Source organism: Dama dama, chromosome 20 (genome assembly GCF_033118175.1).
Source record: "Dama dama isolate Ldn47 chromosome 20, ASM3311817v1, whole genome shotgun sequence".
In the NCBI taxonomy this organism is placed as follows: Eukaryota; Metazoa; Chordata; class Mammalia; order Artiodactyla; family Cervidae; genus Dama; species Dama dama.
In genome coordinates this window covers 53,125,817-53,139,814 of record NC_083700.1, presented here as the reverse complement: position 1 = coordinate 53,139,814, position 13,998 = coordinate 53,125,817, and the positions used below count along the sequence as shown (strand labels likewise).

Sequence of the window (13,998 nt, the reverse complement as noted above, 5' to 3'; positions counted from 1 at the left end):
TCAGAACTTGCATCCCCCCAAATCTGGTGCTTAGCACATAGCTAAGTAAGTTCAGTAAGTATTTGTTGAACAAATGAACGTGAATAATGTATGTGATCACTTTTACCTTATATGGCTTCCTCAACACTGATCACCTGGCATGAATTTCCAAACCCTGCCCCCATTAATGTTTACCTTTGCCTGAGGAAATGACTAATATCTGCTCTTGGATGAATTAGTTACTTAGTGTAAGGGCAGTTCACCAGAAGTCAGTCCTCTTGAGCAAGGCTGTTGTCTGATGGACCACTCTGCTTCTGCTAGGTGCCCTGTCTGTATAAGAAGACAGGCTGCATTCTGTGAAGTCTTGTAGCCCAATTCCAGCAGAGCATCTCAGTCAGGCAAAGTCAGGGCAGGGAGCTGCTGGTGTCCTGTCTGTTCTGGCTCCAGGCCCAGATTCTGGTCTGAAAATGAGAAGACCCCCAACCTCATGGCCAGTTTATCCATCAGACAGAGAGGGCCTAAAGTCCATGAAACTTTTTAGAGACCCACAGAAAATGCTTTCATTTTCTTTTAAAATCAGAAGAAAATGAATATAATAATGCATATGTAATAATGATTCCAGCCTGCATTATATTTATTTTTGTACCAACACAGTCATAAAATAACATTCTTAATTTTTTTTAATGGAGGAAGGAGTCCATGAAAACCATCGTGCTGACTTTGGTGTCCTGAGCAGAAGAGCAGACTCGCCAAGCCCTATGCTGCCCCGGGAGGGTGTGGTCCCTCAGGCACCTTCCCAGAGAGAAGCCTGCCCTTCTGTATGAAGGCAGAGAGCGCTTCCCAACCGCCCCGGCCTCTTAAATAAGGCACATCCCAGTCCAGTGTACCCTCTCCCCTCACTCCTCGACCCGAAATATGGGGAAAAGCAGCATGATCTCACTCTTCTCCTGAAGACAAACCCAGAAGTGACCTCATCCCCTGACCCTCAAGCAGAGAAAGCTCATCGATGACATCACCTCCTTTTCCCTCAAAAGTCAAGCTTAAGCGTGACCTTCCCTCAAACTCGGCAGGAAAGATCAGGCGTGATGTCAGCCGACCCCCGTCCGACGCCTCTCTCCCGACCCGGCTGGCCGATGGATGACTCGTTTTCTCCCCGAGGACGGAAGACGGCATCTCAGAAGTGACTCTGCCTGGAGGTGTGGATGTCTGGCCGGCCGCTGCTTCCTCTCAGTCCGGGTCAGGCCCGTCCGCCTAGAAGGCAGCGGGAGTCAGTGAGGAGTCACAGGAACCGTGACTCAGCATATGGCAGCAGACAGGAGTTTGTTCAGGGCTCAACATCCAACAAGTTTTCAGGCAAGTCTCGAGGGCAAGATGAGCCAGCTCACAATGAGAAACTGAAAAGCAAAAGGGGAAACCCAGGACTGAGAAATTCCTAGGGAAAAAAAAAAAATGCATAACCTTGGCCGGGAGAAGGGCGCCTGAATTGACAGGGATATCAGGCAGGGGCGGCCTCAGACCTGCATCAGCTCAGGGCTCCGCCAGCACTCAGGAAGCCAGCTGTCTCTCGGTCCAGGTTTGCTGTATGCCCTTCTGACCTCCTCTGCAGGTGCTGGGTCCTCCTTGCAAAGAAGGACCAGCCCCAAGAAGGACAGGACAGCCTAAGGGTGCATCGGGGCCTCAGCACCCAGAGAGCAATAGTGTTTGAGTCTGCAGCCCAGATTTAACACATGAGGAGGGAACAGGACACGGAAGAAGTTGCCCTTGTAAATAAAAGATGAACTGTCCCTAGAGGAGGAGGGTGGTGGGTGGGAATGGGGAGGGGTGGGAATTTTCTGTACTTTCCACTCAATTTGCTGTGAACCTAAAACTGCTCTAAAAATAAGTCTATTTTTTTTAATTGACTGAGTTTTTTTTTTTTTTTTTTTTTTTTTTAATCTCTTCTGTGGCCATGGAACCCCAGGTAGCATCACGCAGAGAGGTCCATTCTAGCTCAAAAGGGAGACCAGTAAGCAAGCTGTCTAAGCCATCCTTGACTATAGGAGCCACAAACAATGGAACTTTTCCTCTTTCTCACACTTTGGGCATAACCCCTGCTGACATAATTCCTTAACTGTGTACAATAATTTTGTGTTCTAGAGCTAGGAAGAAAGTTATAGCAAATGCTTCTGGAAGAGATAGACTCTGGTATAAGAAGAGGTAGTAGATCTATTCTTGAGAAAAATTTTTTATATTCTAAGCCTCAGTTTCTTCATCTGTGAAATGAGGATAAGGTATTATCTGTCTTCCAGAGATGTCATGTGGATCTACTTTCAGGTTTGCCATCCACCCTATTTATAATAGCCACACCCTCCCCTCCTCAATGCTCACCAGCACTTCCTAGCACCCTGCTTCATTTTACTTTTCTACAATGCGTGTATTTATTTTGCAATGCATATATCATTATCTTTATATCATTTGTTTTACCCTTTAAATTCTCTTTATCTCCCTTTGGGATGTAAATTCCATAAAGGAAGGGATTTTTGTCTGCTTTATTCCGTATCCCCAGCACCTGGAACATTTTCTAATATGTAGTAAGTTCTATATAAATATTTATTGGATAATATTCAATTTATGTGAAGTGCTTAGCAAAATGCCCTGCATATGCCCTGTGTGTAATACATTAACTATCTTTATTGTATTTCCCATGTTGCAAAATAGTAAAGACTGATGAAGTTCCAGAGAGGAGAAAAAGGGATGCAGATAAAAGAGAATTAGTGAGGATTCAGGGACATAAAAACAGACTTCCTGAATGGCACAGTTTTGCTTTGGGTTAGGTCTACAGATGTCAGTATGTGAATGGCTCCAGGCCTCGCCCCCTAAACAGCACAAAGTGCCCACCATATAATGATGATTGATTGTGTCTATCTCAGAGAGCTTAGAAAACAATGTATGTGTGCTCTTTAGCCAACTAGTTCATCTTTTTTTTATTCTTAAAGCAGAATCTGCTCTGGGCCAGTTGAACTTTTCACTACAATTTTCATCACAAGCATTATATACTTTCAGTATTTCATTTGATGCTTAAAAGGAAATATGAAGAATTGTTCAAAACCAGCTCATTATCCATCCCACAATAGCACCATCAGGAGTGTGCTGGGCTATAAGTACCAAAGCAGAAGCTCAAAGTGACATCAAAGCAGAAAGCTGGAGGTGCTAAAGCAGCTGGATCTGAGCCATGGCCCAGGAGAGAAAGAAGCATCCTCAGTAGATATCAAGCTATCAGGGCATCCTGACCAGGCACATTTCTGTTCTATGAGCCCACAGACTATATGTGGCCAAAATCAGTGAACAGCCTGCCTCCCATCTTGTTGGAAAGTTGGTTCTTTCAAAACATGCTTCTATCTCCTCACTTTGTAAAACACACACACAAACCACAAGTCTTCTATTAAGCTCAGTTTTCTCACTGAAATACTCTGCTGATCTTCAAAGAGAAAAGGAGGAACTCTTCAAAATCATGATGAAGGTACCATTGTCCTAATGCTTTGGGAAACTTTGCTCCTCTCAGCTCCCACCTTCCTCACATGGAGGTGCACTCAGGCCCCAGACAGGAGGCTCCAGGAGCTAAACTCCTCTAGGAATCAATCTGCGAAGTCTAGGCACACCACCCTTGCCTCGGCTGTCTCAAATGAAAAAAGCATGGGAGACAGATACAAGCAGGTGATGCAAGGGGCGAAGTTACACTCCCAATGCCTTTGTGCGAACTGTAAAAAGTTGCCTCTTGCAGGCACTTGAATTGAAAATACTTTTTATTCCTCAAGGCTGGAGGACTTGTGAGACAAGTAGGGCTATATTTCTCCTTGGTTGGACATCTTTGTGCAGGAGAGAAACTGCAAAAGTGCACCTGGTGGTTGGCTATGTGAGAAGGGAGGGCTGGGGTCATGAAGAACAAAATGCCTGACCCCTTTGGTATACACCCGAAGGATGCGATCCTTTTCCTTCACAGCTGAAGTTTAATCTGTGATTGGATCTCCTCTAGAAGATGCTAACCTCCCAGTCTTTCTCCTCATGCTACCAATAGCACCAGCCCTGCTCGAAGCCTATGGTGTCAATACTTAATGTAGGCTGGATATTCGGAGAAGGGCGATATGATGTCATGGCAGGGCCGTGGAAGCAGCTGGCCTGGCAGGGTGGCTTGATAGTGTCAACTTGGTGAGGATGAGCTGCCTTCCCCAGAGGTCCCTCCCCTGCACGTGTCCCATTAGAGTGGTCACAGGAGATATTCTTGCAGGAGATTTGAAGGGGAGAAGCGAAGCAATGGTCATTTTGTAGCTCACACGTGTTGCCACTAATCTTCTGAGTCACCTCCTTGGCCCCAAGCAGGTGTCTTTTATTGCTGTTCTTGCCTCCCCAGAACTCTCCAGTGAGAGAGCAACCGCAGCTGCCACCCCACCTCCACGACCTCATTCCAAACTTTCGAGCTAAGATCTCTTGCATTCTTAGCTGACAGCTAAATAAAACGACCCCATTCCTCTCAGCTGACCTCGCTCCCCTCCCAGGTAAAACGCCAGTGCTTTCTCAGGGGCTTTGAGAGATAGGACTTTTGCAGAAAGAAAGGCTGGGAGCAGAGTTGGTAGGCACCAGGCCAGACTGGTTAGGGAAGTGTTTGGGGTGGTTTTCTCCAAACCCCACCATGACTGGCATTACATACTCTATTTGGATTCACAATAAAGGTGATTATTTATGATCTTATTAGCAGAGACTATAAATATCTCAAAGAAGGCCTCCAGTGTTTAAATTCTTTTCCAGTCTTAGGAACATGATGGAATACTGAGCAATTCCAACAAGGAGGTCTCTCACCCCTCCCTGCCATTTTACCCTCTGCTCCATCTGCACCCTCCACTCCTGATGTCAATTTCTATAACCTTCCTCCTGCCACTCTTTTCCTTTCATCTTGCTGTGCTGTCACCCTGTCCCCCATCTATCTTGCCAAAAACGAACAAAGGGGTATAAGCCATCCTAGGACAACTTGACATAGAAAATATGTCTTTTGAAAGTTCCAGAATGTCACGATGAACTCATTGAGAAACCGTATGATAGACTGTATTGGCTTTTCCAAAGCCTGTCTCTGGAAAAAAGTGTTGAATATTTGACTCATTCACTGACAACTTGGGACAGTCAAATAGGAGAGGAAGAAAGGAGAAAGAAAAAAGGAGTAAATAAATGGTTCCTTTTTATCTATAGGTATCTGATTCACGTGCCAAGGCTCATGAATCTTGGAATACAGTCAGTTACAGTCATGGATGATTCTCCAAAGAAGAGGCCAAACACTGCCAAAACAAAAGGCAAATTTGAACCATCACATTCCTACTGTAATGGATGCTGAGAAATGGATGTGGTACAACCACCCACAGGTTTCCTGGTACTTGCTGCTGTCACTGCAAATTCCTGGCTCCTTCCAAGTATCATCTCCTGCCCCTGCCAGAAAAAGCCAATCTTTAAGAGAAACTAAATCCAAGGTCACTTAATTCCACATAAAGAGAATATTTTGTCAGCTGCCAAAATTCATTTTTCTAATGTACTCATACCCAATAACTTAAGCCTGGTATGCTGGACAGAGTCCAACTTGGGTAATTCCATCCTCCCAACCAAATTTCCCCAAGGACTTTGAACTAGAGACGATATCATGCTTTACTTTCTCGGCTGCGCTCTTATTAATCAAACTGATGCTTTTTATTTCCAAGTGATGGGGATATGGAGATGAAATTTCTGAAAAGGGATTATTCTTAAGAATTTAGTAATGGGAGGTTCCATTATATGAATTCACTCAAGTTCTTTGGAAGTCAAGTCTGAACTCATTTATTCAACAAATAATTATTAAAGTATATGCCAAGTACTGTTCTCAGCATTGCTGATGCAACAAGGCACAAGAAAAGGTTACTGCCTTCAAGAAATAAATATTAGAATAAGTATATGAGATGAGGTTGAAGTGAGAGGCAAGAATCAGACTGTTTAAGCCGTGATCTAGAATTTGGATATTAGTATAAAGACATTTGGAGAGTATTGGTGGAACGATGTGATCATATTTGTTTGTTTGTTTTAAATAAGATCACCATGAAGGGGAGGAGCCACTATACAGGATATCTGTGGGTCAGGGTCCTAGTCTACTGCTGTTTTTCACCGGAATTGATTTATTTGGGGGTCAACACAACCATGTCCCTATTCTCTTCCCTGCAAGCTTTTCAAACAGCATTGAATCTTGTTATGCTCAGAGGGCCGAAAGGCCAAAGTTTGGCTACATGGGCCATCAGCAGTGGATTGTTCTGTGATGAATGCTGCTTCCCTCTTCCTCTCGACATCTGGCTGTACTTCACAGGCTCCCTTTGGTCATCTGGGACACCAGACAGAAGAAGGTAAATGAAGAAACATCAGCTCGTCTCCTCTGCTCCAAGAGCTGCATGTGCTCTGCTGCAGGCGGTTCAAAGACAAAATCAAGGGGAAGTGTCTGCACTTATAAGTGGCTTATTGAATGGTGGCACTCTTAGATAAGCACTACCATTGAAAAGAATCATTTTAAACTTTCTATTTATCGCCCGCCCTTTGAACAGTGACAACTATAATTGAGGAAGTCATAAAATCTGGGCATAGAAGGGAACATTAGGGGCCATCAAGTCCAATCTTGCACCCCGTGTAGATGCTTCTATGCAGCTCTGACAGGGATTCCTGCAGTGTTCCTCATCCCTCCTATGTCAGATGGGGGCCAGATGATGGCAATGTCACTGTACATCATTCTGTTGGTTTGGGAAGGTCATTGGTGATGGTACCTACTGAGTTATGGTCTGAAGGGCCAAAGGGCAGATAGAGAAAGTCACAACCTGAAAAGGGAACACCAAATAAACTTGCTAATCTGAGGAGCAAAAGAGAGAATAAAGTGCATAGAGCCACACAGGCAGATACACAGGATGCTGGTGGAGGAGAAATAAAGAGTAGGTGAATTGGAGGTGAGCGGGTCTGGAGAAATTCCCAAGGGTTTGTGTGGGTCCTTATGATGGGAATTTCAATACAATTCTCACACACATTTGTACGATTGTGCCAAACACTTTCAGAGAGGCTGGAGGGGAATCTGTATCCTACTTCTGCTAAATGGTCATTGCCTCACCTGGAAGCGCATTTCACCATTAAGAAGTGGTCTTCCCTCTGACCTGACATACAGAGCAAATCTAATCCTTTTTCTTCAAGACAGTCGTTTCGATAATTAAAAAGAGCTCCCATTGTTCCCTTTCGTTACTTCCTGCTTTAGGCTATACATTCCTAGATTCTTTCAGCTGTTTTCGGATAGCATAATTTCAAGTTGAAAGGGGCTTCAGAAATTCAAGTCCAGATATCTCATTTACCCAGTCACTCAATGGTATCTGACTCTTTGCGACCCCATGGCTCCTCTTGTCCATGAAATTTTCCAGGGAAGAATACTGGACTGGGTTGTCATTTCCTACTCCAGGCAATCTTCCTGACCCAGAGTTCGAACCCACATCTCTTGTGTCTCCTGCATTGGCAGGTGGATTATTTACCACTGGTGCCACCTGAGAAACCCTATATAAGTGTGTGTGTGTGTGTGTGTGTGTGTGTATACACACAAATATACATACAAGAAAATATTGTTGTTCTGTTGCTAAGTTATGTCTGACTTTTTATAACCCCATGGACTGTGACACCCCAGGCCTCCCTCTCCCTCACTATCTCCCAGAGTTTGCCCAACTTCATCTCCATTGAGTCAGTGATACTATCCAAACATCTCATCCTCTTCCACCCTCTTCTCCTTTTTCCTTCAATACTTCCCAGCATCAGGGTCTTTTCCAATAAGTCAGCTGCTCGCATCAATAGAGTATTACTCAGCCATAAAAAAGAATGAAATAATGCCATTTACAGCAACATGAATGGAGATAGAGATTATCAGACTAAGTAAGTCAGAAAGAGAAGGATGCATACCATAAGATACCAATTACATGTGGAACCTAAAATATGACACAAACGAACCTACCTATGAAACAAAAGCAGACTCATAGACATAGAGAACAGGCACGTGGTTGCCAAAGGGGGGTGGGGGTGGAGGACAGATGGAGTGGGAGGTTGGCATTAGCAGATGCATACTATTATATATAGAATGGATAAACAACAAGATACTACTATAAAGCACAGCGAAATATATTTAGTATTTGTGATAAACTGCAGTGGGAAAGAATATGAAAAAGAATGTATATATATGTATAAGTGAGTCACTTTTCTGTACAGCAGAAATTAACACAACACTGTAAATCAATTATACTTTAAAAAAACCAAAAAACCTCCCCTTTTGTTTTCAGCTCTTCTCCTCAAAGATGACCTACAGTGATTTTTTTCATTTTCCAAGGTTGTCATTGCTTTAGTACAGGGATCTACAAACTACAGCCCAGCCCAAATCTGGCTAGCTGCCTGCTTTTATAAATAAAGTCTCATTAGCGCACAGCCACACCTATTCATTTCCAAATTATCAGTGGCTGCTTTCACACTACAAAAGCAGACTTGAGTAACTGCAACCACGACCGCATGGCCCACAAAGCCTAAAATATCACCTTTACAGAAAACAATTTGCCAACTCCTGGTCTAGGGTAAATTTCTGAACTCATTTGAGACAGACTATGTGATTTCTTTCTGTCAGCTCATCTATATTTGGATATAACTTCCTCTTTAGCCATCTTCTGCCTTTACAATTTGATATATATTCTTTCTGTTAAAGAATTCAAAACAAAATAGCTGCCTATTATCAATGGTTGACATATATCTTCTGCCCCATGCAGTGTCTCTTCCACATTTGGAACTTTTAATAGTAAAGATCATTTACTTAAGGCAAAAATCACTATTTTTCTCATTTTTAAATTACTCATTTACATTTTATTTTCTTTCCAGTTTTATTGTGATACATGGCATAGAACATTGTAGAAGTTTAAGGCACCCAACACAATAATTGGATATATGTCTGTATAGTGAAATGATTACAGTGAGATTAGTTACCATCCATCACCTCTAGTTCACTGCATCACCTAAGGTTTTTTGGTAAGATACCTTTCACTTTCAGCTTCCTTTTGCAGGTTATATTCTTGATTACGTATTCCTCTGCCAACGACCCTTTAAGATACAGACTTACCAAAGAGCTCTCTTTGCAGACACAATAATTTCTTCCTTCAGGATTACCTCCACTTGTGTTACCAGAATTCTTTTTGAACATTACTTATCTATCCAGATTAGATCTCTTGATTACACTGTGAGTTTTTCTTTTTCTTTCCCAGAAATTTTCGAATGTGATTTTGCGTTTGGAGAACATGTCAAGGAGCCCCGCTGTCCTTGACAAGCAATTCAGATGATTCCTAACCCCTTCTACTCTTTATCATCTAGTTCCCACCTGATCAAGATTTTGGGTTGAATTATTATCCCTCAAAAAGATGTGTTGAAACCTTAACCACCAGCACCTCAGAATGCAATCTTTTTTTTCGGTGGGGGGGCGGAATAAGTTCTTAATAGAGGTAATCAATTTAAATTAAGGTCATAATCCATAATAATGGTATCTTTATCTCCATCAAAGAGAAGAAATTTGGACCCAGAGACAGGCACACCACAGAGAGAACACAAGGTGAATTTGCAAGCAGAGATGGGGCAATGCATCGCAAGCCTGTAAACATCAAAGATTTCGAGCAGAGACCCAGGATCCAAGACAAAGGCATGGGACCTGGTCTTCCTTCAAGCCCTTGGGAAGAACCACAGCTGCCCATATCTTGATCTCAGACTCCTAGAATCCAGAACCGCGAGATAACAAATTTCTATTGTGTAAGTCACCCTGTTTGTGGGTCTTTGTTACAGCAGCCCTAGCAAATGAATACAGTCAGAATCAGTCCAAAGACGTGCGAGTTTGCAGGCTGATTCCAGTGTGAGCTCCACCTCATTTCCCCTGGCTTTGCTGACTTTAGCTCCTCCTGTCAGAGTCTGGGGTCAGCCCAGGAAAGAGCTGCAAACTCGAGGTCTGACCTCCAGATTTGTTCATCTCAGTAACTCCAAGGTGGAGTCTCAGGTCTGACTCTCATGAAGCCATAGAAATGATTCTGAGGCGTGAGTAGCAGGGAAGACCTAACTCACTTTGTGATGTTTAGTCTCCTCCCTGGCCCCAGGGCCTTAGCACAACACACGAGAACAGACAGTCACGTCCGCTGCTAACCCCAGACACGATCCAGTGCTCCCAGTGGGCTACTCGGTTGCCTGGTGTTCCCAGGTGCCCCTTCCTTAAACAGATCTAGGTAGGGGTCTGCTATTTTTTCACCCTTGCCAGTCCTTCTTCTGGAAGACCCCTAACTCCAGACCCTGGTATGGCGGCTGGGCCACTAAGTTCTGAGGACAGGTATGCCAAATGAGTGTCCCAAATGATTCTCAGTTCCCACGTGGGGAAACTGAGGTATGTTAAGGTTGAGAACCCTGTCCAGGATCACAAAGCTAAGCGATTCCCCTGGGACTTGAGCTCATGTAGTCTGCCTCCAGGAGCTACACTTTTCTCCCACTTTTCCTATAAAGGAAAAACAGCTTGCCCATCATGGCAGGCAAGTTTGAAATAGGTCCCCTATCACCCATCACTCTATCTACCTGCTTCAAACAGATGGCTGCCAGTAAGTCCCTCTAGAGAAATCCTAGAATGCTCTTGGGGATACATCAGACAAAGGGAGAGAGTGTTGAGCACAGGCAGCGGTCAAGGGCTCCCAACCCTGATCCTGTCCCACTAGTAGAGTCTTTCTCAGAAGAGAAGATGGACCAACAGATTACTAACATCAGTCATTTAAGGACACGTCCTCTGTCTAGTGAAGCATCCAAGGTGTGCTTAATGGGTATGGGTGGATGTGATTTCCCTCAGTCTCTCTGCCTTCACCTGCTATCTTCATCGCTCCAGTTTCTGTTCTGCTTGACTTGACCACCTTCACAAGCCACAAAAATAATTTCTTGTTATTGGCCTACAGTTTTTTAGGCGTTATGAAGCAGCCTCTACAACCTGGTGTAGCTCAAGGCTTAGGCACAGAACACCTTGGCACAGCCCCACCACCCTTCCCTGACCTCTAACCATTCAAGGTGGTCCCGACAGGCAGCCTGTTAAGGAAAATGATTCCTGGCTGGAGTTAAATAATAGAAAGCTTCTAGAAATCTATATCTGACACTGATAACTGAGAGATTTAAGACTAAGCGTAAGACTGGGCGGGAAAGACTCTACTCCATTTTCTGGCATTTGAACTTGCCTGTGATGTAAGTATTGTCTGCATGTGTGTTCAGTCACTCAGTCGTGTCCAATTCTTGCAACCCGGTGGACTGTAGCCAGGCCCCTCTGTCCATGGGACTTCCCAGGCAAGAATACTGGAGTGGATAGCCATTCCTTTCTCCAGGACATCTTCCTGACCTGTGGAGCAAATTGGCATTTCTTGTGTCTTCTTCATTGATAGGCAGATGCTTTACCTGCCTATCTGCCTGTTTGCCTACCTGCCTACCTGAGAAGCCTTGTCTGGTTTAGCTTTTGATAAATGCTCCCTTAGCTGATAGTTTTTACCTTCATACCAAAGGGATTATTAATCAGCACAACATGGCAGCTAACATGTAAAATGAATGGTAAAAAAGAAAGGCAATAATTTCCTCACTAAATGAAGAGATACGAATCTGAGAAACACAATCTGACACTGATTGGAAGGAAATTACCAGCTGATTAGACGGCTGTATTACAGAGAGAGAAGCCTGAGCTTTATGAAGAGGAGGGAGATTATAGAGGGCACAGGAGGTGCTGAGCACAGACAGGGCCGTGCAAGAGGAACAGGGACAGCTCTGTCCCGCCGAGATTGCAGAAGCAGAAAGGAAATTACAGGAAGTGCTCTGCAGGTGGATCCTGCGTGAAAGGGTGGCACTTTAACTCCCACTCTCTGAGCCCCACCTCCCTAGTGAGCCTGCAGGGGTCAAACTGTGGAACCCATATCCTGCAGCAGTGAGGAGGGGTGGTTGTTTTTGCAACACTGGAAGTATCAAGGATCTCAGTTCAGAGGGGGAAACCTGTTTTAGTTTATACCCAATCTGAAAGCTTCTCCCTTCCTGCCAAAAAGTTAGGGACTTAAAACCACTCTCAACCCTGTGGCCTACAGGGACAGAGTCCATGCAGACCTCAGTGGGAGAAGTGAGTGCCCAGTCTCTCAACTGTGTCTGACTCTATGTGACTCCATGTGTTGTAGCCCACCAAGCTCCTCTGTCCATGGGATCCTCCAGGCAAGAATACTGGATGGGGTTGTCATTTCCTCCTCCCGGGGATCATCCCGACTCAGGGGTCAAACCCGTGTCTCCAATGTCTCCTGCATTGGCAGACAGATTCTTTAACACTAGGGCCCCCTGAGAAGCCCCTCAGTGGGAAATGCTATCCCCCCAAATAGCAGCTGGGCCAATTTCTACAGAGAGCAGAACTGAAAGGAGCCCCTATGAACTGAGAATTCTCTATAATCAGCAGAAAGAGTTTGGGGCAAGGAAGGACAGAGTAGTGTCACTATAAAATTCAGGACTCCTCTGTGCATCCCAACAGACTCCCTCTTCCTCTGGCAAGTCAGGTGAGAGAGTGTGATGTGCCTATAGGGTGACTGGGCAGAAATGGTGGGAAAGAAGGATGACCATGGTTTTTGCTCCAGTGATGGAAGTGAGCATAGCAAAGAAGACAAGTGATGGCTTAGTCCCATTGGGTGTTATTGTTTCCATAGCCCCAAGCCCCGTCCCACAAGCATCTGTATCCCAAGCAAGGCAGCTGTGTGCTCTCATGGTCCAAGGAGAGAAAACAAAGAGGACACATAGCTGCTTGTTTAGCTCAGCAACACTCCATCTATGTTTCCTTTGAGTGCCAGCCCTCAGGCCCTGGATGTGCCTTTCACCACAGGTAAACTCTTGGGGGACAATGAGCACAATGACCACATCAGCTACAGTCTGCATTCAGAAGGAGCCGTTGCTATAGAACATGGCAGAGGACATGTGAGAGGTTGTGTAAGCAATACAGAATAAGGATGATGAGGGAAGGAGTGGGGAAAGAAGTCTTCTTTGAGTTCAGATCAAGTCATTTCTCTAGCCACATCTGATGAAGGCTGTCGGGGTTTCCCAGGTGGCTCTGCAGTAAAGAATCCACCTGCCAACGCAGGAGACACGGGTTCGATCCCTGGGTTGGGAACATCCTCTGGAGGAGAAAACAGCAACCTGCTTCAGTATTTTTGCCAGGGTAATCCCATGGACAGAGAAGCCTGGCAGGCTACAGTCCATGGTGTCCCAAAGAGTCGGACACCACTGAGCACATACGCAAGCACCGTGAAGGCTGTCATTAATTCCCTAAGATGTAGGCATTTTAAGTTACAAGGTACCTAATGCCACTTGAAGCTTACCGTGTTGATATCACATTTAAATGTTAACTGGATGTTTAGTTAACTGGATACAGTTCTCATTTCACATTAGTTTTGTCATTCTCAACAAATCTTTTGATTGTTTATCTCTATAAAATTCAGAGTTAACACCTTAAAAGCATCTGGGGATGCCCCAAACTGTTGTCCATAGTCAGGATTCCCACAATCTGAGGGCAAAGTTTGGACTAGCCATTGTTATCAAATGCTTCCCTAGCAATGCTTGCAGTGGTCCGATGTGATGCCCATCACAGGCCCAGTATAAATAACGTCACTAAAGGAGCTCACGATACTCAGCCTTGTCCACAGTAAATTTAGAGACTATTTTTTTAAACTAGTTTGGGATCAACTCATTGATGAAGACAGAAGGGAAACTGAGTTCATTTCATTTGGTGTTAACTAAAATGAAGGTTAGGAACTTCCTGGAGGTCCAGGGGTTAAAATTCCAATCTTCCAATGTAGGAAGTACAGGTTCAATTCCTGGTAAGGGAACTAAGATCCCACATGCTGCCAGACCAAAAAACAAAACAAAAAAACTCTATGCCTGTCGTGATGGTTAGGCAACTCTGTACATATA

The 13,998-nt window shown here is 44.4% G+C and overlaps 1 long non-coding RNA gene across 1 annotated transcript in view; it reads right to left on the bottom strand.

Moving 5' to 3' along the window:
* Positions 1–660: 660 nt before the first annotated feature.
* Positions 661–13,998, bottom strand: part of LOC133041066 (uncharacterized) — a 66,738-nt gene continuing 53,400 nt past the window's right edge. The window contains exon 3 of the long non-coding RNA XR_009689126.1: positions 661–1,373. This is a non-coding gene — a long non-coding RNA (uncharacterized LOC133041066). The remainder of the gene's footprint in view (positions 1,374–13,998) is intronic.